General features: G+C 51.3%; 1 protein-coding gene across 1 annotated transcript in view; it reads right to left on the bottom strand.

Annotated features, from left to right (window-relative positions):
- Nucleotides 1–26973, bottom strand: part of Hpcal1 (hippocalcin like 1) — a 104345-nt gene that overhangs the window by 46445 nt on the left and 30927 nt on the right. The gene's annotated exons all lie outside the window — the stretch shown is intronic.

The raw sequence follows: 26973 nt of genomic DNA, 5'->3' as shown, positions 1-26973 counted from the left end.
GAGACAGAGGCCACAGGCCTGGGACTAACCTTGCAGTAAGGAAAGTGAATTTTGTCATCCAGACTTCCGGGAGGTTTAGAATCGTTAAACTCGGCAGGTACCCCTCCCATTTTGGAACAGTTTTGTTTGGTCCACTCTCTGCAGCAGGGGTCCCTATGCTCACCTCTTTATTAGCTTAACACCGTCTGCCACACCCACTTATCTAAAACTACTGTCACATTTCTTGTCTAATAATTTAGTCATTTGTTCTGCTTGTTTCTGGTCTCTGCTTACCAACCGTGAGCCGAGTGAATGCTCCATGAAGGTGTCCACACCCTGGCACACAGCGGGCACTCAACAAGAAGGTGGAGAAGTTATTTTCAGCACCATTAACAATTTATATCGATCTGCCTCCAGAATGGATAAACTAAGCCGGAGAGATGGTTCTGTGGTGAACGGGGCTTGTTGCCAAGCCTGATAATCTGAGTGTCTTCCCCCACAGGGTGGGAGAAGAGAACAGGCTCCTCTAAATTGTCCTCTGACTACAGGAGTGCCATGGTGCTCATGCATGCACACTTACACACACACACACACACACACACACACCAGGCATGTGGCACTATACCCAGCTAAGAAGTGTTTTTTTTTTTTTTTTTTTTTTAAATAAAGTTTATTAAGATTGATTTACCAAGCCGGGCATGGTGGCGCGCGCCTTTAATCCCAGCACTCGGGAGGCAGAGGCAGGCGGATCGCTGTGAGTTCGAGGCCAGCCTGGTCTACAAAGTGAGTCCAGGATGGCCAAGGCTACACAGAGAAACCCTGTCTCGAAAAAACAAAACAAAACAACAACAACAAAAAGATTGATTTACCAACTGGGTGTAGTGGCACATACTTTTAATTCCAGCACTCAGGGAGGCAGAGGCAGGTGGATCTCTGTGAGTTTGAGGCTAGCTTGGTCTACAAGACAAGTCCAGGACAGCCAAGGCTACACAGGAAAACCCTGTCTTGGAAAAAATAAACAAAAAGAAGGAGGAGAAAGAGGAGGAGGAGAAGGAGGAGGAGGAAGAGGAAGAAAAAAGAGGAAACTGTTAATATGAATTATTTATATATAAATAATAGCTTTATACAATTAAAATTTTTTTTAATTTACCTACCATTCTAGGTGTACAATTCATTTAGTTTTGACAAATGTATCCAGTTTTAGCTGGGGAACGGAATCTTTTAAATTTATGCTAATAAGTGGTTTAGCAAATATGAATATTTATTATCTCACCAATTACTCTCCTGACTTATTTTATTAATTGCTGGTTCTCCAGTTGATTCTCTTCCTTTTTTCTTTTTTTCAAGATACAAAACAAGGCAGACCAAGAGCCAGCCCCTGTTTGGTGTCTGTGTGCGGGAGCTTTGTTTAGAGTGACTGCGGCTTGCTGTCCCTCTGACTCAGTGGGAGGAGGTGAGCCCATCCTGTCCTATGAAGAAAGTGAAGTCTGGAAAGTGGATAACTGTCCAAGGTCAGATAGCTGCTAAGAGGAAGTTCTAGGGCTGACATGCAGGTCTTATTTCCACTTGCATATTTGTATCTGTCCCAACAGCCACAACACACACACACACACACACACACACACACACAAATGCCACTGTATCACCGGTGTCCTTCCCTAACCGCTTTGCCTTGAGTGTCTCAAAGGGCATGAGATGGGAGTGAATGTTGGACCCATGCCCTCTGTCTTCCTCACACACACACACAACTGCCACTCCTCAGCTCTGGCCTCTGAACAAATCCCCCTCAAATCCACCCCGGCTTTGGGAGGGAGACAGGAGAGAGTATAGCCAATACCTCTTGCCTAGTAAGTTCCCGGGAGGTATACAATGCTACTAGATATAAAGACAGACTTTAAGCAAAAGATGAGGTATGAATTCACAGGTCTCCGAGAGTAAGTACCCACAATGGAGAGACCTCGGACAGGGCAGACACCCCAGTCACTGCTCCAGCTGGGACATTAAGGACCCTTCTTTACTTCCCTCCCCTCCCACTCTATTTTCCAGCATTTTTTCTTTATTGTAAACAGCTCTTAGGGAGGGAGGGCTTAGCACTTCTCCAGTCCTAGAATTCCAGCAGAACCGCCCACCTCACGGCCACCTGCTCTCTTCCCTCTCCATACTTCACCCCACCCAGCAGCAGCACTGTACCCCCTTCTCTGTGGTGAAGTCCCAGACATCCACACCTTGCAGAACTTCAACTCTACCGGGGGTGGAGGGGTGCAGGGGGTGGGGGTGCAGATTTCAGACCAGTAACAAGCAATAATTAAGAAGATTCCAGATTTGGCGGGGAGACTACCAGGAAAAAGGTGGTTGTTTGGGTACCTCCTATGGGAAGCGGGGCTTGGGACACTGTGCCATCAGGTCCAGATGTCTGCCCAACTCTCTTCACTCCTCTCCAGACCTCACACCCGCTCCTCACAAGAAGAAGCCACCTCAGCTATCCTGCCCATCCCCCCACACCGACCCCACTCTGTGCAACTTCAACGTCTAATATTTTTCATGTTTCGAATCTGAAGTCAGTATATCAGTGTCTGCAGATGAGAGGCCACAGGCTGCCTCCATCCAGGCGGACAAGCTGTGTCGTCTCATCCTGGAGAAAAGCAGTGTTGTCCCTGTCCCCGATAATCCCGACTTCTCAAGAAAGCTGACCACACGTGGCCTCTCCAGTGTGCATGCCAACGCTGTGAGGAAAGCAAACAGCCACACTAGAGGGTGGGACAAATGAGCGGCTGGGTCAGGAGGTGGCCCTCGGTGAATTTTTTTGTTTTTTGTTTTTGGTCCTATATTTTTGCCAACTTTCTGATCTGTTTTACATAATTCCTCTAATTAAAGTAAGTGTCTTGTGCTGCCTGCTGTCCCTGGGGCTCTGGCATTCTGCCCCACTGACCTGAGGACTCAGCTTGACTCAGTGGGGGAGGATTTGGACTGCTCCTCAGGAAGGAGCCAGTAGCATTTGGAGCCCCTGCAGGCCAGCGGAAGACAAGTGGTTGCCCTGGGGAACTGGACAGGCCCAGCCAGGTTGCTCTGAGCTCCTGGGAGTGGGTGGGGACTAAGGACTTGGCTACATTTTACATTTTCCTAGAGCCCATGCGGCAAAACAGACCTTGTTCTGGACATAGCGGCGCAAGTCGTCGTTGCGCACGTCGTCGTTGTCGTCGTCTGCACTCCTGACACTGGATAGGCTGAGGCCCGAAGACAGCAGAGTTACAGGCAGCTTTGGCTTTGTAGCAAGACCGCCATCTCAAAACATTAAAACAAGTAACACCAACCAGATCTCCTAGCCAAAATCCATCCCAGCGTCAACCCTGCAGCTGCCCTGGCAAGGAAATGGATCTGGAGTCAAAGTGCCCAAGGACCCTGGGGTCCAAATATTAGATTCAGGCTTAGAGCTTTAGAGACAAATGGAGACGGCTTTTAGTATGGCCTGGGCTTCTTCCGGCATGAGGATGACATGGATCCCTGGAGACTGCATGGGTGGGCGTGGCCTGGGCCTCTGAGGTGGCCTGTATCACAAAGCATAGGGACTGTGGTGGGATGGAGCTGCTTCCCGAGGCTGGTGGTGAGAATTGAGGGCCCCTGGGGGCCCAAAGCACAAAAGCTCCTGTGTCCTTGGCTTCAAATACTGAAACATTAAAAACCCACTCCTAGGGACTCGGGTGTCTGATGTCATCTTCACCAGGAGCCACTCAGCACACAGTCTCCAGTTTCTAGGAACGTTCCTGTCACTCGTCACTTTCGGTCGCTTTAAATTTTAATTTTTCTATTATGGAGTCAGATGGTTATGGGGGAGCACAGCCACGCTCCCCACCCCACCTCATGCTTTATTCATGGAAGCAGAGAGCCTGCTGGGGCCTGAGCCTCCTTGTCACACCTTCCTCAACACCATGCCTCGGTCTCCCCATCAGCTCCTCATCCTCCACCGGGGATCTGGCTCTACTCACTGCACACCTGGAATCAGTTCCCCACCCCACCCCATCCTCTTTCCAGGCACCTACTACCAGCATCTGACTATCCCGTCAGTTCCAGGGCTTGCTGACCTCACTTGTCATTGACTGTGACACTTAGAGCCTCTCGGTCCTGTACCTGTTTGAGAGCAGAGGCCTGTGGGAGAAGGCTCCCCAGCCCTGGCTTGCTCCGTCTTAGGGTCACTGCTATGACAGAGCCAGGAGAGGGTAGGAGCCATAGCTGCTGGATCATGGAGTTGTGACAAGTGGCTCCGAATACACCCATAGCTCAGTCCTTAGGTGGGGACCAGGAGCTGTCTTTGCATCCACTGTGATAGGCACCAGAGAGGCAGCATAGATGCTCAGGAGTAAGAGAACCATGCTGGTGTCTAGGCAGTTGGGAAGGAAGGCTGCCCAAGTCAAAGCTTGTGCTGTTGCCCAGCCTCAGGGAGAAGAACACAAAAGTCCCACACCCTGCCCACTGACTCTTTAAAGCAACAAGACTTAACTCCATGGTACCTCCACGTGGAGCCCTCAGGTGAGGCCATACCTTAAGCTATCCACCCGATGTGGGGCTGTGCAGCTTAGGTGGAGCTGAGTTCAGAGGACAGAGAAAATAGCTTGGTAGAACAGCTCCTGAGACCACTGTAAACTGGGTCAAGTTTGCAAGACAGATGTGGACTCCAGCTGGTCATGGTTCAAGGGCTACAGTCTCTTCCAAGATGCTGACACATTCAGACCAGCTTTCCTCCAAGTGAGGAGCCAGCCTGACTCATGTGACCCTCTCATGCCACCGCAGCACAAGCGCAAGACCTCGACGCCCTCTGCTAAGTGCATGTCACTTACAAGCCCCTCCCACTCCTATAGTTGCCTCTGTCACTCACTCCCCTGCCCATACATTGGTCTCTGGAAGTCTCCTATGTGCCAGCTCCCACTGGGGCTCTCCAGCCTGCAATGCAAAGTCGCCCTTAGATCCACAGCAAAGTCACAGTCCAGTGACGACAGGTCCTATTCTATGTGACCTAAGATAGATCCCTTTCCTTTATAGATGAGGAAACTGAGGCAAGAGACGAAGGCCAGCTGGTTGGCACAGAGTTGGAACCTGAGCACAGTTGTACCTAATACCGCTGCTATCTGGTAGCATGGTACCACACAATGCAGAGAAGCATGCTGGGAGTTTTTGACAGTGTTAGGATCCCATGATCCGCTAGATCATAGTGCCTGGTCAGGGTCGTCAGTCCTGCAAGGGGTCATGGTTATGCTCATTTCAATGTCTAGAGCCTGTCCTGCATATCCAGACTTCACAGAACATCCATGACCAAAAACTAGCTCACAGATGCCATCCAGTCCTGACATGCCAAGCCCTGGGGCTGGTGAACACAAGACAAAATGAATCTAGGCCTACACCTGCCTCTCTTTGTTGCTTGGCACCTCCGAGGAGTCAGGAGTCTTAACAGCTGGGGACAACGTCACTAAATACCCCAGATCAAGACAGTCTAGAATCCCAAAAACTTCCCTCAGCCACGTTCCACATGTGATCCCTTAGACACCTTCGGGTGACAAACTGCCCATCTGTTCCCACCTCTACTGCAAAGATGGCCTGCCTGCTTCAGACATGATGGGAAACAGATTAGAAACAGCTGAGCTCAGAAGCGTTAGGCAACCAGGAAGGTAGTTCCTTGGGTCGGAAAGGAAGAGGACATTGAGGGATCCAAACAGGAAAGAGGGCCTGGGTTTGCTACGCAGCTCCAAGGGCTCCACAAAGACGTGTGGGCGGAGTGCCAGTGTCATATTTGAGTTCCACCCCTCCAGAGGCCTAACCTGGTCCTTTCTAGAAGATAAGTGGCCCAGGTAGGCGCCTGCACAGGAGATTTGTTTTTTTTTCCAGGATGCCAAGTACATTTCAAGGACACATAGGGGGGTGGGGTGGAGGTGGTCTAATGAGGCCAGGCCCTTCCTCTCTCTTTGAATAAGTGGTTCTTGTTCGGTTGAGTCTGTGCCTCCTTATAGCTCATTTCAGCAATCCCTGGTGGAGCTAAACACAACCTATTAATTCTTACTTGATTAACAGGCAAACAGTGACAGTTTCCAAGGGACAAAGCTAGCTCTCCCTACTGTGCTCAGCCTACTATCAGGCCCTGCCAGAGAGCAGTCTGGGCGCAGAGAGCCCTGGGGAGAGAGGCACATTCTTCCAATCCCTGTGAACTTGCTCTTGACCTGGGCAAGTGCTTGGAGTGGCTCTCAAATGGGTTCCAGCTGGGAAGCAACCAGCAAGCCAGTGGCTTAACTCAACAACACCAAGTGGCTATGGTTTGGTCTCATGCTGGCTGCGAGCTCCAAAGGGAGACATTGTTACAGGGCCTCCTGGGACCTCCAAATATTCCATAGACACCTGGAGGCCAAGGAAAGTCAGAGATTCCCACAATGGCTGTTGAGCCTTGAAAGATAGAAACCCCAAGACCAACAATCCCAAGAGGACTTATCACAGAAATCGGGCCACAGATACCCTGACTTACCACAGCAGACCTAAATGGTCCACAGAGCAGGAGGGAGGTGCCTCTGGCTGGTGCAGCCACCAACAAAATGGCATTTTTAGTCTGCATGGGCCCAGTGGTGTGATATGCATCAGCGGGGTACCATTGTGCCTGTTGGGAATTAAGTGCTAGTCTGGGTCCAGCCTGGTGCAGCAGAGTCCAGAGGCTTTCCTGGACCAGGGACAAGCCACCAGCGACTGTCACCTTGAGAGATGTGCTTTTGGGAGAACCGTGTAATTACAGCCTTCCCCTGCTGTCTCCCCCTTCTCACTGGCTTTAGCTGTTGGCTGAGAAAGCAAAGCCGGTTGCGGGGATGACTTCCAACAGATATAATCAAATAATCTATTCCTGGATTCTGCAAGTACTGAAATGTCGGTAATTCAATTCCTGAAATGTCATTTCGGAGCTGCGGGTGCAGGGAGCACAGCAGCTTAGTAAACATGCTTCTGTTGGGGGGGGGCCCCATGCACACATTGACCTTCAACCCCAGCCTGTGCTGCACAGGAGGACATTACGAATGGATGGTCAAGGCCACAAGGTCCAAGGAACCCTTGGCACAGGATGGAGACTTCAAGGAGGGTAGCTATATATTGGCCACAGCTCAGGAGGCGTGCCAACGGAGACCGTGAGCCAACTTCCCTAAGTTCCAGGAAAGGAACTCGGCATGCCTAGATGGCCTAGGACTCCCAAGGGGGTATAGAGAAGTGTCAAAGCTCAGCTTATTGATGGTTGGTTGGCAATGGTAACTGTCGTTGCTGCTTTCCCCAGCCCCTCTCCTTCCCCACTGGGTTCATTGTGACATCAGTTCCAAGGTTTTCAGTGGGAACTAGTTAGGGCACCGTGGGGCTCAAGGGCTTGTCCAGAACTTATGATAATTTTGGCCAGAAGGTCTAACATCTCCATCTAAATCTGCATCTGAGCTTGTGGTGGTTATTAATATTTTTACCTTTCAGGTTCCCTTTGGATATTTATGAGTTTTTTCTCACAATAAGAATATTTAAATTTTAGCTTAAAACATGCTAATAAAATGCCTTTCCCAGAACCCCACACCAGCTGCTCACATCCTATAATACCGTATCTAACTGTCAGGAGGTCAGTGTGCTCACACAGTTGCCCTCCGATGAGAGCATGCCACAGAAGCAATTAGGACTCTCCTTCAGAAATGCCTCCACACTGTGCCTCAGGGGCACCATGCAACCTTCTCTTGGGTCCCTCTGCCAGGTCGTCCTTACCCTGTCAATTACTGTGTGGCTCCCATACCCTCTCTTAGCACCATCAAACATCCTTAGCCTCCCACACTGAGGGACTCAGCATCATCCCAGCAGCTGGTAGCTCCCACCCCAGGAAACCCTTGGGCCCATGTAGATAAAGTCAGGTACCCCAATCATAAGTTGCTGTTTTCCCCCCTGAGCTGGAGCCTCCGCTCTAAGACAGATATGGAAGAAAATCACATCAAGCTGGGTCTTGCGGTACAGGGAGCCTGGGGTTGGGGGAGCTCAGGGATGTGGGGGGACAGGATGTCTAGGGCTTTTGGAACCTAGAGATGTCGACATTTGGGGTCAGAATACCCAGGGTCATCAGGACGTGAGGTGCAGGACATCTAGGGCTCTGGACACACAGGCTGTTGGGAGGCCAAGGCTGCTGGGTTTGGAGGTGGAGGACACTGGGAGTTTTCGTGACAAGGAACTGTGGGAGTCTGGGGCTGTGGGTGCCATGGGCAGGGTGAGGATGTGCAGGTCTGTGGATGCTAGGTGCTGTTGGAACACCTGGTTCCAAGTGCTTGGGATTGTGGGATCCTGGACTGTGGACACTAAGGGCTGTGTATACCAGGGAGCAGGATGCCATGTGTTGTTTGGCCATGAGGTTCAAGATACCTGGGGCCTGGGTCAACTGGGTTGCTGAGGCATCGGGCTGTGGAAACCCAGAGCTTTGGGCATCCTGTGTGCAGGATGCTTTAGACTGTGAGAACCTAGAGCTATAGGCACCCTGGATGCAGGATGCCTGGGACTATGGATGCCCAGGGCTGTTGGGATGTAGGGAGCCAAGAACTATGAGATCCTAGAGCTGTAGACTGCCAGGAAGCAGGATGGCCAGGGCTGTTGCAGCACAGGGTGCAGGTGCTCAGGGCTGTTGGAGCGTGGGGTGCAGGGTGCCTGAAGTTGTTTCTGTGGTTTTGAGAGTGAATAGTAAGCTACCGAGGCAGGAAGGGGTAAAGACAAACAGAGGGCCGTGGGAAGGAACGAACAGTCAGACCACAAAGGGCCGGGCATAGTAAGATCAGGTGTAGACTGTCTCAGATGGCATTGGCATGGCTATTAGTAAGCCAGATCTTGAGAACCAGATCTTAGAGCTAATTGTGAGACTCTTCTTAGACTCAGGCAATACGCGTCTCTGTCACATGATGTCTAGCTTGGTCTACATGCAAGTCTTGCGGGAGCTCGATGAGATGCTCGTAGGACACAGAACATGTCTAACAAGTGAAGATATGCACAGAGCCAGTGAGAGGAAATGAACTGAGAATGCAGAGACCCTGACCTGGCCGCTGGACCAACCATATACCTCGTATGAGCCAATTTCTTGAGCCTCACTCATGAATAGAGCACAGAAGGGCCCCTTCAGTGCATGTTGCTAAGTCCAAGTGAGGATGGCAGGCTAACTACAGTTAAAACCTACATATGTCAGCAGCTGCCAGCAGAAGGCAAGCACTGTGCTGGAGGAAGGCACCCCCCCCCCCTCCAGACACTAAAGGGGCAGCCACCCTGGGTTTAGCCTCTAGAAAGAGCCCATGGGGGAAGACTTACTTAACATGGAACCCTGGTTCCCCTGGTTCCATCCCAGTCTTCCATTAACACTCAGCTGCCTGTCCCACAGCAGATATTTACCCCACCCCTACTCTGCCAGCCAAATCATTACAAGCCCCCACCACCCCAGAACTTATTGAGATAACCAGGAGCCCCACTGTCTGAGGATCCCATACCAGATCAGGGCCAGAGGACCCAGAGTCCTGGAGATCTCACTGTGTAGACAAGCTGGCTGACAAGTTCCAGAACTCAGCACGGCAGGACAGACATTGGGAAGGTTACGGTACAAATAAATTCCTGGGTCTTTTTCAAGTTCTGCTCAGAGGGATCAGAACATCTGGTGCGTATCTGATGGCATCTGGGTGACATCACAGAGACAAATGAAGAGTCAGCTGCAGGCAGTGATGTGTGGTGGGAGCTTGGTCAGAGGAGAAAAGGATGTGAACGGAAGAGGAGACTCTTAGGTGAGGTGGCATCCAGGGGAAGACTTTTCAGTGGAAAGGAGCTGTCCATCTCATCTGGCGTTTCCCAGGAACTTACCCATCAGCCCCTAGCCTCTGTCTCTGCACCATGACATTCCAGCAACTGGGCCATACCATCCTGTCCCATACTGTCCTGTTCTGCCCCCTCCCCCCCCCCCCCCCGCAATCCCAGGAACACCCAGGAGGGCAGGAGGGCATTTCCCTAATCCCTGTGTACATAGGCCTCAGCTCCTCCATCACCTTGGAAGGAAAGCAGGCCTGTGAGCCCAGGCCAGATCCTGCACTTGCTGGGACACGCCATACAGTCCTTGGGCTTTGTGCCCTCTGTGCCCAGGAAGGGTAAGAAGCTCCATCTCTGGGCTGCCTTGAACCTCTAATGCACTTTCCTCCCTCCCCCCGAAACCCATCAGTCCTCCAGAGAGCCCTCCCCATGGCCCTGGCCTGGCATTATCCCAGCAAACTTTCCTACATCCTGGCACCTTGAATCACCCTGCCCTGCCCCTCACTTCACAAGCCCAGTACAGACACCACTCACCGGGTACACATAGGGAGCCAGCCTCCGGGCACTACATGTTCTGTACACTCTAGGTGACCCCTACAGCCAGCAAACAGGAAAGGGGTGACACCTTGTTTAACAGACAAGAGGATCAAGGTCCAGAGGTAGAAAACAACTCACTCGCCAAAGTCTTGAGGGGCAGCATGGAGAACAAACATGCCCTTTGACCTTGCCAAGGGTGTCCAAGCTGTGGCTGACTTTAGAGCTGACCTGAGATCCTATCAGGTGAAGATTCTCAAGGCTGGGGAGATGACTCAGTGGTCGAGAGTGGGTACTGCTCTTCAAGAGAACCCAAGTTCAGTTCCCAGTGGCCATGTTAGGAAGCTCACGACTGCATGTTAAGGCCAGCTTCAGGGTGTTTGACGCTCTCTTCTGGCCTACAAGGGCACTGTACTCATTTGCAAACCCCCCCCCACATATATATAATTTAAGAAATAATAATAAAATAATTTTTTGTTCTTTTTTTTTTTTTTTGAGACAGGGTTTTTCTGGGTAGCCCTGGCTTTTCTGAAAATCACTTCGTAGACCAGACTGGCTCTGGGAAAACCAGTTCCCGTCTTTGGGCTTCAGATTTTCCCATCATGCATATGTGGGAAAGCCCTTCCCTACTTTGGAGTCCCCCAACTCATACTCTCTAATACTGTACACCTAAGCGGAGGTTCAAACCCCCCAGTGCTCTGGTCAGCAGAGGTCTGGCAGGAGTGGCTTCTGAGTCTGGGCCAGGGAGGGGACAGGAAGCCCCTCTATAAACCATTATGCAAGGACAAAGCTTGCTGACTCCTACCGACAAGTGCAGGGACTGAGGGTTCCACTTAGGGTGCAGAGGGGCAGAACACAGCAGCGCCCCTTCCCCACGACGACCACCTTCCCAGCGAATGAAAGCTGTGAGGATTACTAAATTCCAGAGCTCTGGGCACCATGGAAAGCCGCTCCCCTTCCCTCCTTCTCTGCCCTTCACCCATCCTGCATGTGTGTCCATAGAAAAGGACATCGTGGAACTTGAGGTGTGGCCTCTTTGGGAGTCAGGACTCCCAACATTCAAGGCTCTCAGCTTGCTGGCATCCTCCTGTGGCCAGCTTTCTGGGCTGATGGCCTGGAGCACTTGTCCTACACTTGCCATGATCCACCCCCTGCCACGATCCCAACACTAACCCCAACAATCACTCACTCAAATCCAAAGGCAGGATGGGCTCAGTCCAATGATGAAATATTCCAGACTCTTGTCTGGGATTCTTCCCTTTCAGTTCTTTAAAGGCCATTAGGATCACAGATCAAAAATCTAGGGAAAGGTCAGTGAGTGCAGCTGGGTGGTTCAGTGGTGAGAGCTCTCAGTTCAACCCCCACCACTATATAAGCCAGGTGTGCTGATACAGGCCTGTACTCCCAGCACTCAAGAGGAGTTCAAAGCCATCCTTAGCTACATAGAGAATTTGAAGCTAGCCTGAGCTACATGACACCCTGTCAAGAAAACAAAAAGTAGGGAAGGAAAGAAGAAATGGGTTTTATTCCTTGGTTGGCTTCCTCACTAGGCAGTAGACCCAAAGTGAAAGAACTGAATGCCAGCTGGTTTCCATGTTAGATCCACCATCTCCCCGACCAGTCCCTGCAAAGTCACTAACCAAGGTCTCCCCATGAGCTAGCTACCACTTAAGGGCCTGTGGAAAGCCATGACCCACCATGCTGTGCCAATGTGCCATGCCCTGGGGTACATGCTGTCATCCTTGCTGGTCCTGAGTAGTAGTCTAAAGTGGAGCCCACCAGCTGACAGGCTGGAGAGGCTCTACAGTGGCAGGATCCATATCTGCCTGTGGCATGCCGGGGTAGTGGAGCACCTACCAACAAGAAGCAAAGGCTGGCATCTTCAAGGTGTCTACGGACCCTGTGCTGCTGGTGAGCAAGCCTCAGGGCAGTAAAGAATGTTCATAGATACGTGGGGAGAAGCAGGCAGAGAGGCCATGAGCCAGGCATCTTAAAGTCACTTTGTCCTTAAAGTCACTTTGTCCGGGAACAACACCAGTGCCTTTCACCTTCTCAGTCTCTATGTGTAAGAACTGCCTCACTGTTGGCCTCACTAAGTTCTGCCAGTCAGGCATCCAGAGAGCACTGACACTCCGCCCACCTCCCTAAGCCACCTGCACACACTGTGAGGCCACTACATGGTTACTAGGAAATTCCAAGGACAGCCTGGTTCACTGTCAATTTACCCCTGTTCTCCATTAGAAGCAAAGCTGCCTCAACACCCTCTGCTCACCAAGGTAGAGGCAGAGGCAGTCAGCAATGGCAGCAATGGTGGCCATGTTTCTGGCTAGATCATTTTTAGCATCTACCCCTCCTCTAGGACTCTCCTATAGGCTCCTTCCCAGGGGTGCTACACCACAAGGCACACAAAGTGGGCATACAAGGCGGGTACGAAAGGTGGGTCAGGTGTAAAACTGAGAGAAGCCTCCAGGCTGGGTGAGGCTTCAGCGCCTTTTAGAGAGCTGGTCCAGGAGGCCCAGGAGGCCCAGGGGCCCAGGTCACAGCACTGGGAGATAGCCTTCCCCGACCTCTGCAGCCCTCCCAGGTGACCGTCCACAATCCCCTTCTCCTGCCAAAGGCACACTTTTTTCTGCACAGAGAAGGCTGCTGTTTCATAGGAAGATAGTCTTATTGTTAGCAATGCTAGATATCGAATAAGGGAGGCAGGAAGGGATGGAGGGAGGGAAGGAGGGAGGGGAAAACACTATCTCTTGATTTTCTTCTCTAAACAGCAGGTGGAGAAAACAAACGGGTGGGGGGGGGTAAATAACATTGTTCTGCAAACACCTCAGAGGGAGTGGGGAGGAAGCATGGGGGGCGGGGGCTGTGGGGAGGAGGCACCACGGTGTTTAAAAAGAACATTGGCTTCTTAGGGAGAGACGCGGGGTGATCTAATAAAGATACCAAGGCTTCTCTGCTCCTTCTAGCATGCTTTAAAAGACACATCGTCACAGACGGTCCGAATCAGAGAGGGCTCTGTGGGGCTGAATCTCGGGGGATGCTCAGTGGCATCTGCCAAGGTCTTCTGGCCAGATGACACATAGGTCACATGTCACACAGCTCCCAAAGCAGGAAGAAAAAAAAAAAAAAGTACAAGATAAGGAAAACACTGAGAAATATGTACACGAGGAAAAGCAAAACCAGGGGCTTGGGAACTCGGCCAGGTGGCTGTCACCTGCAAATGCTGGCCTAGTCTTGATCTGCCCTCCCATTTTAACCTTGAATACAAAGTCATTATTCCTGGACTGTACAGCACAGTCTGACACCATGACTGACTGACTGACTGAGACAGGTTTCTATACTGCCTCAGACAATCCTCCTGCCTTAGCCCCCCAAGTAGCTGGAACTACGGGAGTACATTACCTTTCCTGAAGAACACCACTGTTTTAACTTTTTTTTTTCCAGATATGGCTTTGTGGGGGGGGGGGGAGGAGGAGCATGGCCCGGGAGGGTGCACTGCTGCAGATGGAGTGGAGTCTGTAGAGCTAAGGTGTAGGAGATCTCAGGACAAGAAGTGGGATTAGAGGCAAGTGGATGGGCAGAGGCTGAGGAGGCCTGGACCCCACACAGGAAGTTCTTAATACTCCACCCTCCATTGGTGGCTTTGCCTCACCAGGGCTGAGGGACGGTATTTCCAGTCTGGAAGCTCCAGACATGTGGGGGTGGGGGGTGCGGAGACAGAGTGGCCTGATGAAACCAGGCAGCCCAGGGTACAAATCCTACTTTCCTACCTGCCTGGATATTTCCTGTTCCTGAGCCTTGGGGTAAATCAGGGAAGCCACACCTTACAGAGGAGCTGCGAAGAGATGGTGAGTGATGGCCCCTGGCCGCCAGCTCACAGCAGTTCTCCTGGATACTTGCATGCTATTATCTTAGCCCACTCCAGCCTCCGTCAAGATTTTCTTCGTGCTGGTGCCTCAGCTGGCTTCAAGGCCCACTTCACAGCCACCTCCCTGGTTCTTTGAACACAAGGGTCGTCTCTGTGGGTGCTTTCCACACAAGGTTGGCCTCCTGGGGACCCCTAACACGTCTGTGCTGAATGCCAGAGTCCTACACATGGGTCCTGTGTCCTCTTCTGGGTAGGTGTAAGGTGTAGTAATTAGGGAGCCGTGAGTCCTTAGGCAAGTTGTTTAACCTTGCTGGGCATCAGTTTATGTAGAAAACAGGAAAGATGCACCTATCTCATAGGGTTGTTGTTGGAGTCTAAAGAACATATGAGTGAGTGAATGGAAGAACAAATGATTGAGTGAATGAATGAATGAGTGAGTGAATTAGGAGTCTGGTAGACAGTGAGCATTTCCCAGGTGCTGGTGACTAGTTAGCTTTGGGCCCATTGTCAGTTGGATGGCATACTTAGGCCGTGCCCATGTGGTATGGGAGTGATGCATACTTCTTCCACAGAGGAAGGCCAGGGAAGAGGGAAGGGGTCAGGATGTTAATGAGCTCTGCCAGAGAGCAGAACCCAGGCTCCCAGTCTCACAGCACCGAGGTCAGCCGAGCTGCAAGCTGTGCGAGGTATTTTAGTCCTGGATGGCCTCTGGAGGCCTCTGTGCCTATCTATGCAAGTGCACTGCATTCTTGCACTCTCACAGCTGACTGAGGGCAGGCCCATGCAGTAACTGAGAGGACAGCAGGGGCTGGGGTGGGGGTTGGGGGTGTGGGGGGCGGTGGGGCAGTGCAGGGGCCCAACCTCAGACACTCAGAATCCTTGCCCAGGTGTCCTGACCAAAACTGCATCTCAAGGGCAGAGAAAGACCAAGTGCCCACTTCTGGAGTGGGGGCTTCTGCTGCTACCCTGCAGCTGGGACTGTTGCTATTCCTCTTCTCCCTCCTCCTTTCCCTCTTCCATCCTCCCCATCACCTTCTCTTTCTTTTCTCCTCCTCTCCCTCCTTCTTCAGTGCCTCTCCCACACCTCCTCCATGGAAATCTACCCCTGGCTCACTCTCCCACACACTTGGAGAGTGGAGAAGCAGGGCAGAACAGGCCCTGTGATCTATGGCCTCGCAGCCCAGTCCTGCCCAGAATATCTGCAGACCAGTTCTCTCACCAGTGATGAGAGAGTAAGCTTTGCCTAAAGGCTCACAAATCAATGCCATCCCACTCTCTGTGCTGTCTAGAGGTAAGTGAGTGTGTCATTACTCATGTCCCCAGGGAAGAGCACACGCTTTCCAAGAGGGGCCCAGTGTCATTGCTGCAACACCTCATCCAGGGCCTCCTGTCCCCAAAGAATGAGAACGCTCCTGAGGGGGTTGCCTTGTGGGGCCTAAAGATTCCGCAGTGAAGCTATCCTTCTGACTTTGTCCTGACCCTGTAACTTAATTTAGCGTTGTTTCTTTTCCTTTAATTATATTTTGGCTCTCACTCAAATTCTAGAAAAGTGTTGAGGGGCAGGGCAGGGAGGGGGAAAGTGAGGCAACCTCACCAATAAAGCGCTCACCTGGCATGCCTGGAGACCATTCTTGCTCTATTTAGGCCATCTCTGTGGAGGCCAATGCCAGCCAGCTACTCAAGTCTCCAAGAGTTCTTGGCATCTGGAGTGAGTGACAGAAAACTCGTGCCCAGTATAACTCACAGGAACATGCGTGGGCTCTCTGGCCAGTAAACGAGCTGGACAGAAATCCTTCCCACTTGAGCGATGAGGAAATGGGTGTAGAAGGCAGTGGTGGCCCTTCTAAAGTCTGTTAGGATGGCAAGGTCGTCATCAGTGTCATCAGTGTTGTCCCCGCAGTAGGAGCTGGGATGAAGGCTACCCTCATCTTAACCTGGTCAACCAAAGCCCAGCCCACTTTCTCAAACCGCCAACCTTTTCAAAGTTTGCTTTCTCATTGACCAGCGCAAATCAAAAGCCACAAAAAGGGTCCAACCCCGTCCGATGGTTTTGTTGGTGTCACGTGTGAGGAACAGAAGTCACTACAAAAGGGCACCCTAGGTAGCAAGAAGGACAGTAGATTATTTTTGTTTTGCTCTAATGTACAAAGGCCGTAATGATTGGCATGTGGACCAAGCACCAGGGCAGCACTGAGACTCCAAAGGCCCCCTCCCCCCACACTGGGAAGCACCAGGCTCTGAGCTCCCACCCTGGGCTGTTTGCTGGGGATCCCCTGCCCACCTGATGCTCAGACACCAAGGGCTGAACTTCCGGGATGGCTACAGCTTCAGAGGAAGCTTCGGGCCTGGATCTTGCCCCAGCTTGCAAAGCCTCTGCGGTGTGACAGCTAATGGAGATGAAGTCACCTGGTTCTGGGGCAATTAGTTTGGCTCTAGACACAGAGCCACTGGGAAATCAGCCTGAAGGAAAGCTAAAGAAATCTAAGGCTGGGGCTGGAGAGATGGCTTAGTGGTTAAGAGCACCGCCTGCTCTTCCAAAGGACCTAGGTTCAATTCCCAGCACCCACATGGCAGCTCACCACTGTCTGTAACTCCAAGATCTGACACCCTCACACAGACATACATGCAGGCAAAACACCAACGCACATACAATAAAAATAAGTAAATTATTAAAAAAAAAAAAAAGAAAGAAAGAAATCTAAGGCTGTGGTGCAGGAGTGGTAGTGAAATGTGGGTGGGGCACAAGGTTCCTTCTGACTAGGAGGGAAGAAAGGAAGATCCCAGCCAGGCTGAGGGGAGGACACTGAGGGGAAAACTCTTCTTACAGAAATGTGAGCTGGGGAAGGAGAAACAAGAGCGGAAGCAGAGTTAAGTCCTTGGGGTTGTAAAATACTAGCCTGTGTCAGTCAATCCTCACTGTCAACCCGAGTTTGGAATTGTTAGGAGACCACCTCCTGGGTGTGCGTCTATGAGTGTGTTTCCAGAGAGGTGTAATTGAGGAGGGAAGACCGCCCTGAATGTGGGCTGGGCCATCCCATGATCTAGAGCGGTGGTTCTCATCCTCCCTATTGGCTTGACCCTTTAATACAGTTCCTCACGCTGCGGTGACCCGCCCCCCCAACCATAAAATTACTTTCATTGCTACTTCACAAATGTGATTCTGCTACTGTTATGACTCCTAATCTAAATATCCGTGTTTTTTTTTTTTTTTTTTTTAATGTTCTTAGGCAACCCCTGTGAAAGAGTCACTTGAGCCCCAGGGTGAAGGAAAAAGGCGCAAGCTAGCTGAGCAGCAGTATTCATCTCTCTGCCTGTGTTGCAAGGTCAATCAGCGGCCTGACCACGCCCACTACCATGCCTTCCCTACTGTGATGAGACTGGATCCCCTCAAACTGTGAGCCAAAATAAGTGCCGCCCTCCCCACACCCCATCCTTCCAGAAACTGCTCTTGTCGGGTGTTCTGTCACAGCAAGGTGTAACTGACATACATCTCGGCATACAGCTCACATGTCCAAGGCATGTAACTCCATTGTTTCGGAGGTGTGACGTCATCACCACACTCCACTTTAGAACATGTCTGCCTCTAGCTTTAGCTGTTATGTGTAGGGCTTTAGTATGAAAATAGGTATGAAGGAACTTCATACCTGGCTCAGTGAGTGAAGGTGCTCGGCATACTAAGCCTGAAACCTGGTGGGTTCAGTCCCACCAGTTCTGACATGGTAGGAGAGAACCAACTCTCTTAAGTGGTCCTGACCTCCATATGCATGACAGCAGCAAGCGCGCACACACACACACACACACACACCAAATAAAATCTTATAAAAGCAGAAATCCTATATCTACTACCAGTCATTTCCCATTTTCCCCCAACCACCATCCTAGGGAATGCTCATATTCTCTGTGGAGTTCCTTTCTCTGGAGATTTCCTGGAAGTGGGATGGTGCAACCTGTCATCTCCTGTGATCGCTTCATTCTCTTAGCATTTCTTTTAGCAGTAGACAAGGGTTCTGACATCCCCACATCCACCGCTACACTTGCATTTGCCTGACACTGTTTCCAGGGTCTTAGCGGGTGTGGTGGTTAGGGATTGCACATCTCTCAGTACAGATGATTCTGGGCACTCATATGCTCCGGCCCTAGCATGTATCTGTTGAGAAATGTCTTCTTGGGTCCTGTAATGGCTAACATGTTAACTCAATGGGTTCTAGAATTGCCTAGAAAACAAACCTGTAGGCGTTGCCTGTGTTTCTAGATTGGGTTGACTGGGGTGGGAGGACCCACCTTAACTGTGGGGAGCACCTTTCCATAGCCTCGGATTTGGGGTTGAATAAAAGGGCAGAAGTGAACTGAGCACTAGGATCTCCCATCCCCCCACTCTCTCTCTTTCCTGACTGTCAGACACTTCAAGCTCCTGCTGCCACTCTTTCCTTTCACCTGCTTTTGTAAACATCTTGTCAGAGCAAAAGTTCTTTGTCTGGTGTTTTTTTGTAGGGATCTTTTGCTACTGCGTTGTACGAGCTCTCCGCACATTCCAGATACAAGTCTGGCATTTATGCACTTGGCCAGTCCGGCTCTTCACTGCTGTGTCCTCTTTTCACCTTCTTGATGGTGTCCTTTGAAGCACGACTGTTCACCTGTGTTTTCTCTGGATGTTTGTTCTTTTTGAGTCGTATCTAAGAAGCGAGGGCCCAATTCAAGGTCAAGATTTGCTAGTTTAGCTCCTAAGCGTGTTCTAATTTTTTCTATTATATATGTGTAGGTTTCTGGTGTATTTTGGATTAATTCATTTATATAGCATGAAATGGGAGTCCAGCCTTATTCTTTTTTGACATAGACTTTGAAACGCTGATGTTCCTGCCTCCATCTCCAAGTGCTGAGATTACAGGGACATGCCACCCAGCCTGCTACATGAAGGGCTGAGGTTTGAATCCTGAGTCTTGTGTATGCTAGGCACGCACTTTACCCACTAACCACATCCCAAGACCCTGCTTTTCGTTTTTTAAATATGGAGGTCAGACACTGTAGGCCAGGCTAGCCTAAAACTCATGGCAATCCTCCTGTCTCAGCCTCCTGAGCACCAGAATTATAGATATGAGTCATCATGCCTGGCTTGTTACTACTTTTATAGTAGTGGAAAACCATGATAAAATTTCTTTTTAAAGATTTGCATTCCATTCCGACACAGTAATAATGGGAAGAAATTCAGAAACGTTCACTGCTATGGCCAGCTGCGTCACAGGAGCTGAGAAAATTCCTGGGTGCAGGAACAACAAAATACATAGGAAAGACTCAGGCTGGAGCGACCTTAGAGGGCCCAGGCACCCCAGGGTGTGGCTCCTGCCTTCAGGAGTTAATCAGTGATAAAACAGATTCCTTCATTTGCCTGAAATTTGGATAGGCCCTTCATGTACCTCTGTGGCCCAGCAGCTGGGAACTTCACAGCAAGCTTTTGGCAAAGAAGCTGGGCTACTAGACCAAACAGGCGTGAGCCACATCGTGCCACACACATCCGGATTTCCTGGGAGGTGGCCAAATCCAGATTACTTTAAAAAGAAACCCAACGTTGCTGCTTGGAGTGCACAAAATTGCCGGATACCAGTCTGCCTCGCCGGCTCTTAATCCCTAGCCGCTTTCTTCCTCCCATTCCCAGGATCCGCTAGGCTTACAGCACACACCTCACAGCTGATTCAAAGCAGGAAGGATCGCACACTGTGTACCCGATCAGGACAACCCTAAGCTGGGCTCTGAGGTGGTCCTGAGGCTGCCCCTCCCTCCCATCCTCCTGACCACCTTCTTTCACGTCTGAAGTAGACTGCTACACTGAGCCCTGTGTCAATCAACCGAGATACAGTGATGAGAAACCTCGGAACTTGACGTTAGGTTGATGTGCCTCTGTCCTGTGCCAGGTGCCTGGGAGGAGGCCTGAGGGACTCCCAGATGCCCTCCCTGGCCCTAAGCGCAGAATAAGAAGCCAGATGGCATGGAGAAGATGGCAGGAGAGATACACTTTTACATGGGCGGATGGGGGGAGCAGAAGGTTCCAGAGAGTCTGAGGGAGCCTGATAGAAGGGCAGGCATTCACTTGGATGCCAAGCCTCACTCTTTCAAATCAGGTCCTGGGAGTCCAGGGTAACAGGAAGCACTTCAAATGAAGAGTTGGGAGGTTTTGTGTTTTTGTGTTTTTGTTTGTGAGCCTAGCCTTTAACTGCTGAGCCATCTCTCCAGGCCAGGCATAGAGTCTTAAAACCATATTTCCTCTTCCCTGACATCATCTCCACCACATTTTGGTCCATACTTAGGACCCGAGCATTGGGGGAGGGTGGGGGGTGAGGCAAAGGGAGGGATATTTCACTCATGAAATCCTTGGGACTCAGCAGCTTGGAGGCGCAGGGGGGGGGGGCTTCCTATTCCACTCCCACCACTGTCACGAGATTGCTATGGATGTTCTGCCAGGCCCCACATAACAGTGTCACAAAGCAAGGAGTAGATAATCAAGTCCTGATGGGCATTCCTCCAGCGCCCAGACCCGAGGAGCAGGTCCTTTCCTTTTGCCCCCCACCTGAGTGGCACCTACACTGCACACGCAGCTGAACTCACCTGGGCAGCATCTACCAGCAGCAGCAGCAGCAGCGCTCTAGACGGGTGAGCGAGTGTTTGGGAGACTTCTGAGTGTTTACTGCTTACTGCTGCAGCGTGTGTTCCTCTGGGGAGAAAAACAGCTTGCAGCAGTCTGCAAGCCAAAGGTGGGTGGGGTGCAGAGAGGAAGAGAACACGTGTTTAAATGCTCCCATCTCCAAGAGGTCCTGAGGCCCACCAGAAGGAGGGAGAAGGGAGAGGAGGATGCCTGGCTGGCTGGGGGGAGCAGGATGAGAGCTGCGATAGAAACAGAAAAAGCAGAAGGGAAGAGGGGAGATGGGAGAGGGGAAAGAGACTCTGCTGGTTAATCCCATGTCACAGTGGAAATCCAGACTGCGAAGGCCTGGGCATGCCACGCTAGCAGTTACCGACACAGGGACACACTACCAGTTCCTGTCTGAGGCCGTTAACCTGGCTGGCTAGTTGCCCAATTGTAGAGCCAGTTCGCACCCTGATTGGCTCCTGATGTGAGTCAACTCCAAGCTGCTTGGAGGCTTGTTTTGCTCAAATGACCAAGTGGACAGAATTGGCACCAATTAGGGCTGGAGGTGGAAGCAGGGAGACATGTTCAAATTTGGAGATGAGGGACTGGCTCCCCAGGGATCCGGGGCCAGCCCTGAACAAGGACTGAGGGCTTCAAAAAGCCTGAAGCAGGCTGGGTATGACCCCTTCCACCTCCTCCTGGGGTTAAAGTTTTTCCCGCCATGTCCCCAGGGCCTTCTGGCCCGTTGTAAACTACAGGGGCCATTCTGTCCTCACTCGCAGTCACTATCCTACTGCTCCAGCCTACTCCCCGCCCCCCCAGGAGGGACAAAGACAGCTAGGTGGGGTGTCAGCCCTGTTCCAACTCAAAGGCCTAAGGACCCCCAAGGCATGCAAGCTTTGGTTGCCTGTCACACAGGCCCAGACACACACGCAGAACACAGTCACACACATACCGTCAGATGTGCCCACAGACTCAAACTTTCATTTATCTCCAAATTATCCCTCATGCTTTGCCTAAACACACCATCTGTGTACCGGGCTACATAGAAAAACCTCCAAAACACAGCAAAACATTCCCAGTGGCTGTTGCTCCAGTGTGTACGTGTTTGTGTGTCTGGGCCTATGTGAGCGCACATGCATGTTTACACACACATGTGAAAGAAAGAGAAAGAAAATGCATACGCACACACACACACACACACACACACACAATGTGGAGTGTGAGACGCTCCTTACTCATTTGATTATAAAAGATTTCTGAGCCACCAGATGGTACAATGGGGGCTGTGGATGCCCGGGTCACTTTTCTCATTTCTTTGCATGGGGCTCCATTTCAGGACCTGAAAGAGTGACATCCAAGAAGCTATTCCACAGTTCCACTAAGACAATGGCTGGGCGACTTCAGGAACTTGGCTCACATTTACATCACCAAGCAGATGTGTGCCCTTTCTCACTTCCTGAATACATAGGCCCTGAGCCAATCCCGAGGCGCTCTGGGTTCCCTTACTGTCAAATGGCCTGCCCAGGTGGAGGCCGAGATCCAGGTTCTGTTATATAATTAGTTCAGGCTCAGCGCTACCACCAGCAATCCCTGACAGACAGCTTAGCTGCTCCCAAGATGTCTGTGCTAGAGTCAACATCAAAGACCACGTCCCCTGGTGCCGTGTGCAGGAACAGGAGCCTGGGAGATGAAAGCTACAGGGTGGCAGTTCACTGTGGTATTTAGTCATTCACGTGGCTCTGCTGCCGGGTCTGTGCTTGGTTTAGCTTTCAATGGGGCAAGCTTCAGCCCTGGTCCTCACAGCTCAACCAGTTATAAAACAACAGGCTCTGAGTTCTGTGTAGGATTCTCCACTGGAAGATACACTACGTAGGATGCTCCGTGCAGACACTCCTTGTGGGGTACATATAGGATACCACACACCCTCTTTATGGAGAACCAGCTCAGTGTCCCCATAAGCCCAGCAGTGCAGGTCTCCAAAAGGACCATGGTGGTGGGCATGGGGAGAGCCTTGCACAGGATCCATGGGCTGAGGAAGAGCACAATCAGCCACATGCTTACCCCTGCCTCTGCATGGGCCCCTCTTCCTCCTGCTACCCCGCCCCTCTCTGAGTGCCCCGCTTTTCTCCGAAGCAAGAGAATTTTAGATGTCACTAGAGATCCATCTAAATGTCCTCTTGCAAGAACTGGGCTCACTTCTGTCCTGCAACTTTAGTTCAGTACAGCTCTAGTCTGACCCTGCAAGCCCAGCATTGGACATACGCAACCCAGTGTCTGTGGCCAAAGCTAGTAAAAGCTAGAAATCCACTCTCAGTCTTGGGGCAGGTAACAGTGCTTTCAGCTCTTCACACGTTGGTCTAAATTACCACCCGGTTGTCTCATCCCAGGAAGAAAGCCATGACAGGAGGCTGTGTCCTTTTAGCCAAAGGTAGGAGAAGAGGAGGTAAGAAAGCTGAGTAGTGTGTTGGGGGGCAGGGCGGGCCTCTGTTTGGAGATAGGGTACGGGCTGTGCTGTAGGGGAGAGGGAAGTCTCTGTCCTGGCCAGGAAGGCGCAAAAGGGAGGGGAGGGACAAATAAGATGACAAGGGAGCAATGTTCCCCTTCTTTAAAAACTGTCGCCTTGGAAAGCTAGAGCGATGGCTCGGCAGTTATGAGCCACTAGCCGCTCCTTGCAGAGACCCTGATTCAGGGTCTCAGAAGCCACACTCGGCGGCTCACGGCTGTCTAGAACTCCATTTCCAAGGGATCTTATGTCCTCCTCTGGCCTCTGAGGGCACTGCACTCACACGCACATATCCGCACACATAGATACATAATTGTAAAATAAAAATAGGGCTGGAGAGACGGCTCAATGGTTAGAAGCACTTACTGCTTTTGCAGAGGACCCTGGTTTGATTTCTGGCGCCCCCTCCATCAGGTAGCCTGTAACTCTAGTTCTAGAAGAATCTGCTGGCTCTGGGCTCTGCAGGCACCTACACAGAAGCGTGCGTGTGCGTGCGCGCGTGCGCGCACACACACACACACACACACACACCCCATAATTAAAATAATAAAATAAATTATTAAAATTCTCAAACTCCAGATCTTCTTTTAGGAAAGAAAATGCCCACCTCTTGTTCTTCCTCTTTCCCCTTCACTCCTTCTCTTCCTATTACTTTCTCTTCTCCCCCTCTTCCTCCTTTTCTGCTCCCCTCCTGTTCTCCCTCTTCCCCTTCTTATCCTTCCTCCCTTCATCTTTCTTTCCCCCCTCCCTCCCCCTCCATCTCCTTCTTCCTCCTCCCCTCTTCTCCCCTCCTGTCTGACACTGGTCCTTGCTTTCATTGAAGATAACACCTGCTCTGATCACTACAGAAAGACACTCCTCCTGCCTAGTGGGGTTCCCAGCCCTAGGGGGTAACATTCTGGGGAGATCAGAGCCCTAGTTTTGTTTGCTTGTTTGTTTTGATTTTGATTTTTTTTTTTTTTTTTGAGACAGGGTTTCTCTGTGTAGTCATGGCTGTCCTGGACTTGCTTTGTAGACCAGGCTGGCCTCGAACTCACAGAGATCCACCTGCCTCTGCCTCCTTGAGTGCTGGGAATACAGGCATGCACCACTGCACCTGGCTCAGAGCCCTAGTTTTAAACTGACTTTAGTTGAAATCAGTTTGAAGTGTTCTTTAATTACAGAGCCCAGCCCATAATACACTTGGGGCCCCTTGTCTATGAAGATAGACTTCTAAACTGTAGAGGGCAAAGCAGAGGTGAGCTCTGCCAGGCATGGGGGGGAAAGTGCAGATGCAGAGGCCTGTGCAGTGAAACTACACCCTAAGGAGGCCAGTAGTGAAACTCACCAGCCTACACAGTGCAGGGCGGCTTCCTGAATTACTTGGGTCACAGGGAAGCCTGGCCGCAGCAAAGATGCACAGGGATGTTTAGCAACCACTACCGCAGTCATTTTGACACTGGGAAAACAGCATGCTGATCACACCAGCTTCAGTATGGCTGGTTCCACATGGACATGCGGTCTCAGAGGAGCCCGGGGCAGGAAGGAGAACAGCTCCCACACTCATGGCTACATGGAGGGCAGTTCTCACCACAGTGGCAGAGCACCGGTTTCCACACTGAGCCTCAAGCCGACCTCAAAGGCGAGGCCGACTATGTCTAAAGCTCCCATTTCCGTATCATGGCCTGTCTCTAAGAGGCGGGTGGAGACCTCCGAGAAGAGGTACAAACGCCACTTCCAGGCCAGGAACATCCCAGGCTAGGAACAAACTGTACCTCCCCTCTCGTGGAAATCTAGGGAGGAAGACAAAACAAAACCCAAGTAGAGATTGATGGGACTCACAGAAAGGCACTTAAGGCATGTCTTGGTCCAATCCCAAGGTCCAGGCACCTTAGCACATGCTGTTCCTAGTGTCTGGAACACACGCAGCTGAGCCCCTCCCTTCAACAGTGTTCTGTGCTTCCCCCAGAGGTTTTCTCCCCATGCCCCAGGCTGGGGACTCTGTTCTGGGGTCTTGCCATCTACACATATACTCTCCCATTGGCTGAGCAAAGAAGACCAAGGGCGGTGCCCAGGATCTAGGGTTAGCCAGTCTTGACTTAACAGCAGGGTGTTCCCGGCCAGCCGGTGCAGAGGATCCATCATGGGGACCCCTGCCCCACCCAGCACTCACTTGGTCGATGCCAAGTTCTCAATGTTTCTCAGCAATGTATAAACTGTCTCTCATCCTTTCCAGCTCCAACAGGCAGGGGTGATTTACAATAAAGGACCCTTTAACCCCCAAAGCTCCCAACCCCCATCACAGCCAAGGGTGACCCCGGGAAACCCCAAGGTACCCAGTGGCAAGTCTGTCTCATGACTTCTATTACAAATCTGGACCAGAGGGTTGCTGGAGACACTGTCCAGGACAGCTGGTTTGAAATAGGACTCCTAGAGAATCTGTCCCTGGTGTGTGATGCGGAGCTTAGCTCAGTGGACCACACCCTGTAATTTACTGCAAATCGACTACACATCAATGCCAAATCTAGAATTTAGGACAGGAGCTTTGTGGGGGGTGGGGTGGGGGCAAAGAGCGGGGATGCTTTAACCCAGAGGAAAGGAGGTCAAGGCTCATGTGACCTGGTGGTGTGTTCAGGAGAGCTCTGGTTTTTTCAAGGGACAGAGACTACAGGGACACAGGGACCTGATGCTTCAGCAAGTTTCAGCAGGCCCCTACTCAGCCCTGAGAGCTGAGCCAGAATTTGAATGGCCATTGCTATAGGAATTCAGAGCTCTGGCCTGTGTTGGACCTGCTCTATGCCCTCCAGACTGTGCCCCCTTAATTCAGTCCCTTCCATGCCTTGTCCTCCTATACCCACAGAGTACTGCCTCCCAGGTAGGCCAGTGCCTGCTGCTGGTGACCTCTGAGTTCACCTTCTCCTATGGTAAAGGACATTCGGAGTCACTCGGTATGAAAAGCACACTAATGACTGGGACATTCCTCTAGAGAGTCCTGGAAACACTATGCCTACGTCACAGCTTCTAGCACAGGGTTTACACTGTCCTGCCCTATCTTCCATGGCAGAGTCCCAAGCTACACTGAGAACGATTAGCCCAAGAACACTTGCTCCCTCCTGTTCACATGAGGACACCTGGCTCGGAGAGACCAAGACCAGCTGCAATGCCACTCAGTTGGGTAAGCACTCACAGGCATCCTCAGCTCTGTGACTGACTTCTTGAAGAAGCATAGATGGAGACAAGAGGGCAACCACTCTCCATTCCGTCCCCCGATATGAGGAATTAAAAAGTAGAGAGTGATAAGGAAGATAGTGGGTGTTACTCTGGGAAAACACAGACAGACAGACAGGCAGGCAGGCAGGCAGGCAGGCACGCACGCACGCACGATGTTCTGGCTGGGTTTATGTGAACTTAACACAAGACAGGGTCATCTGAGAGGAGGGAACCACAGTTGAGAAAATGCCTCCATAAGATCCAGGCAGTCCTGTAGGGTATTTTCTTAGTGACTGATGGGAGGGCCCAGCCCACTATAGATGGTGTCATCCCTGCGCTGGTGGTCCTGGGTTCTATAAGAAAGCAGGCTGTGCAAGGCACAGGGAGCAAGGCAGTAAACAGCACCCCTCCATGGCCTCTGCATCAGCTCCTGCCTCTAGGTTCCTGGCCTGTTTGAGTTCCTGTCCGGACTTC

The sequence above is a fragment of the Acomys russatus genome, chromosome 1 (assembly GCF_903995435.1).
Source record: "Acomys russatus chromosome 1, mAcoRus1.1, whole genome shotgun sequence".
Classification (NCBI taxonomy): Eukaryota; Metazoa; Chordata; class Mammalia; order Rodentia; family Muridae; genus Acomys; species Acomys russatus.
This window is presented reverse-complemented; position numbering and strand designations above follow the sequence as displayed.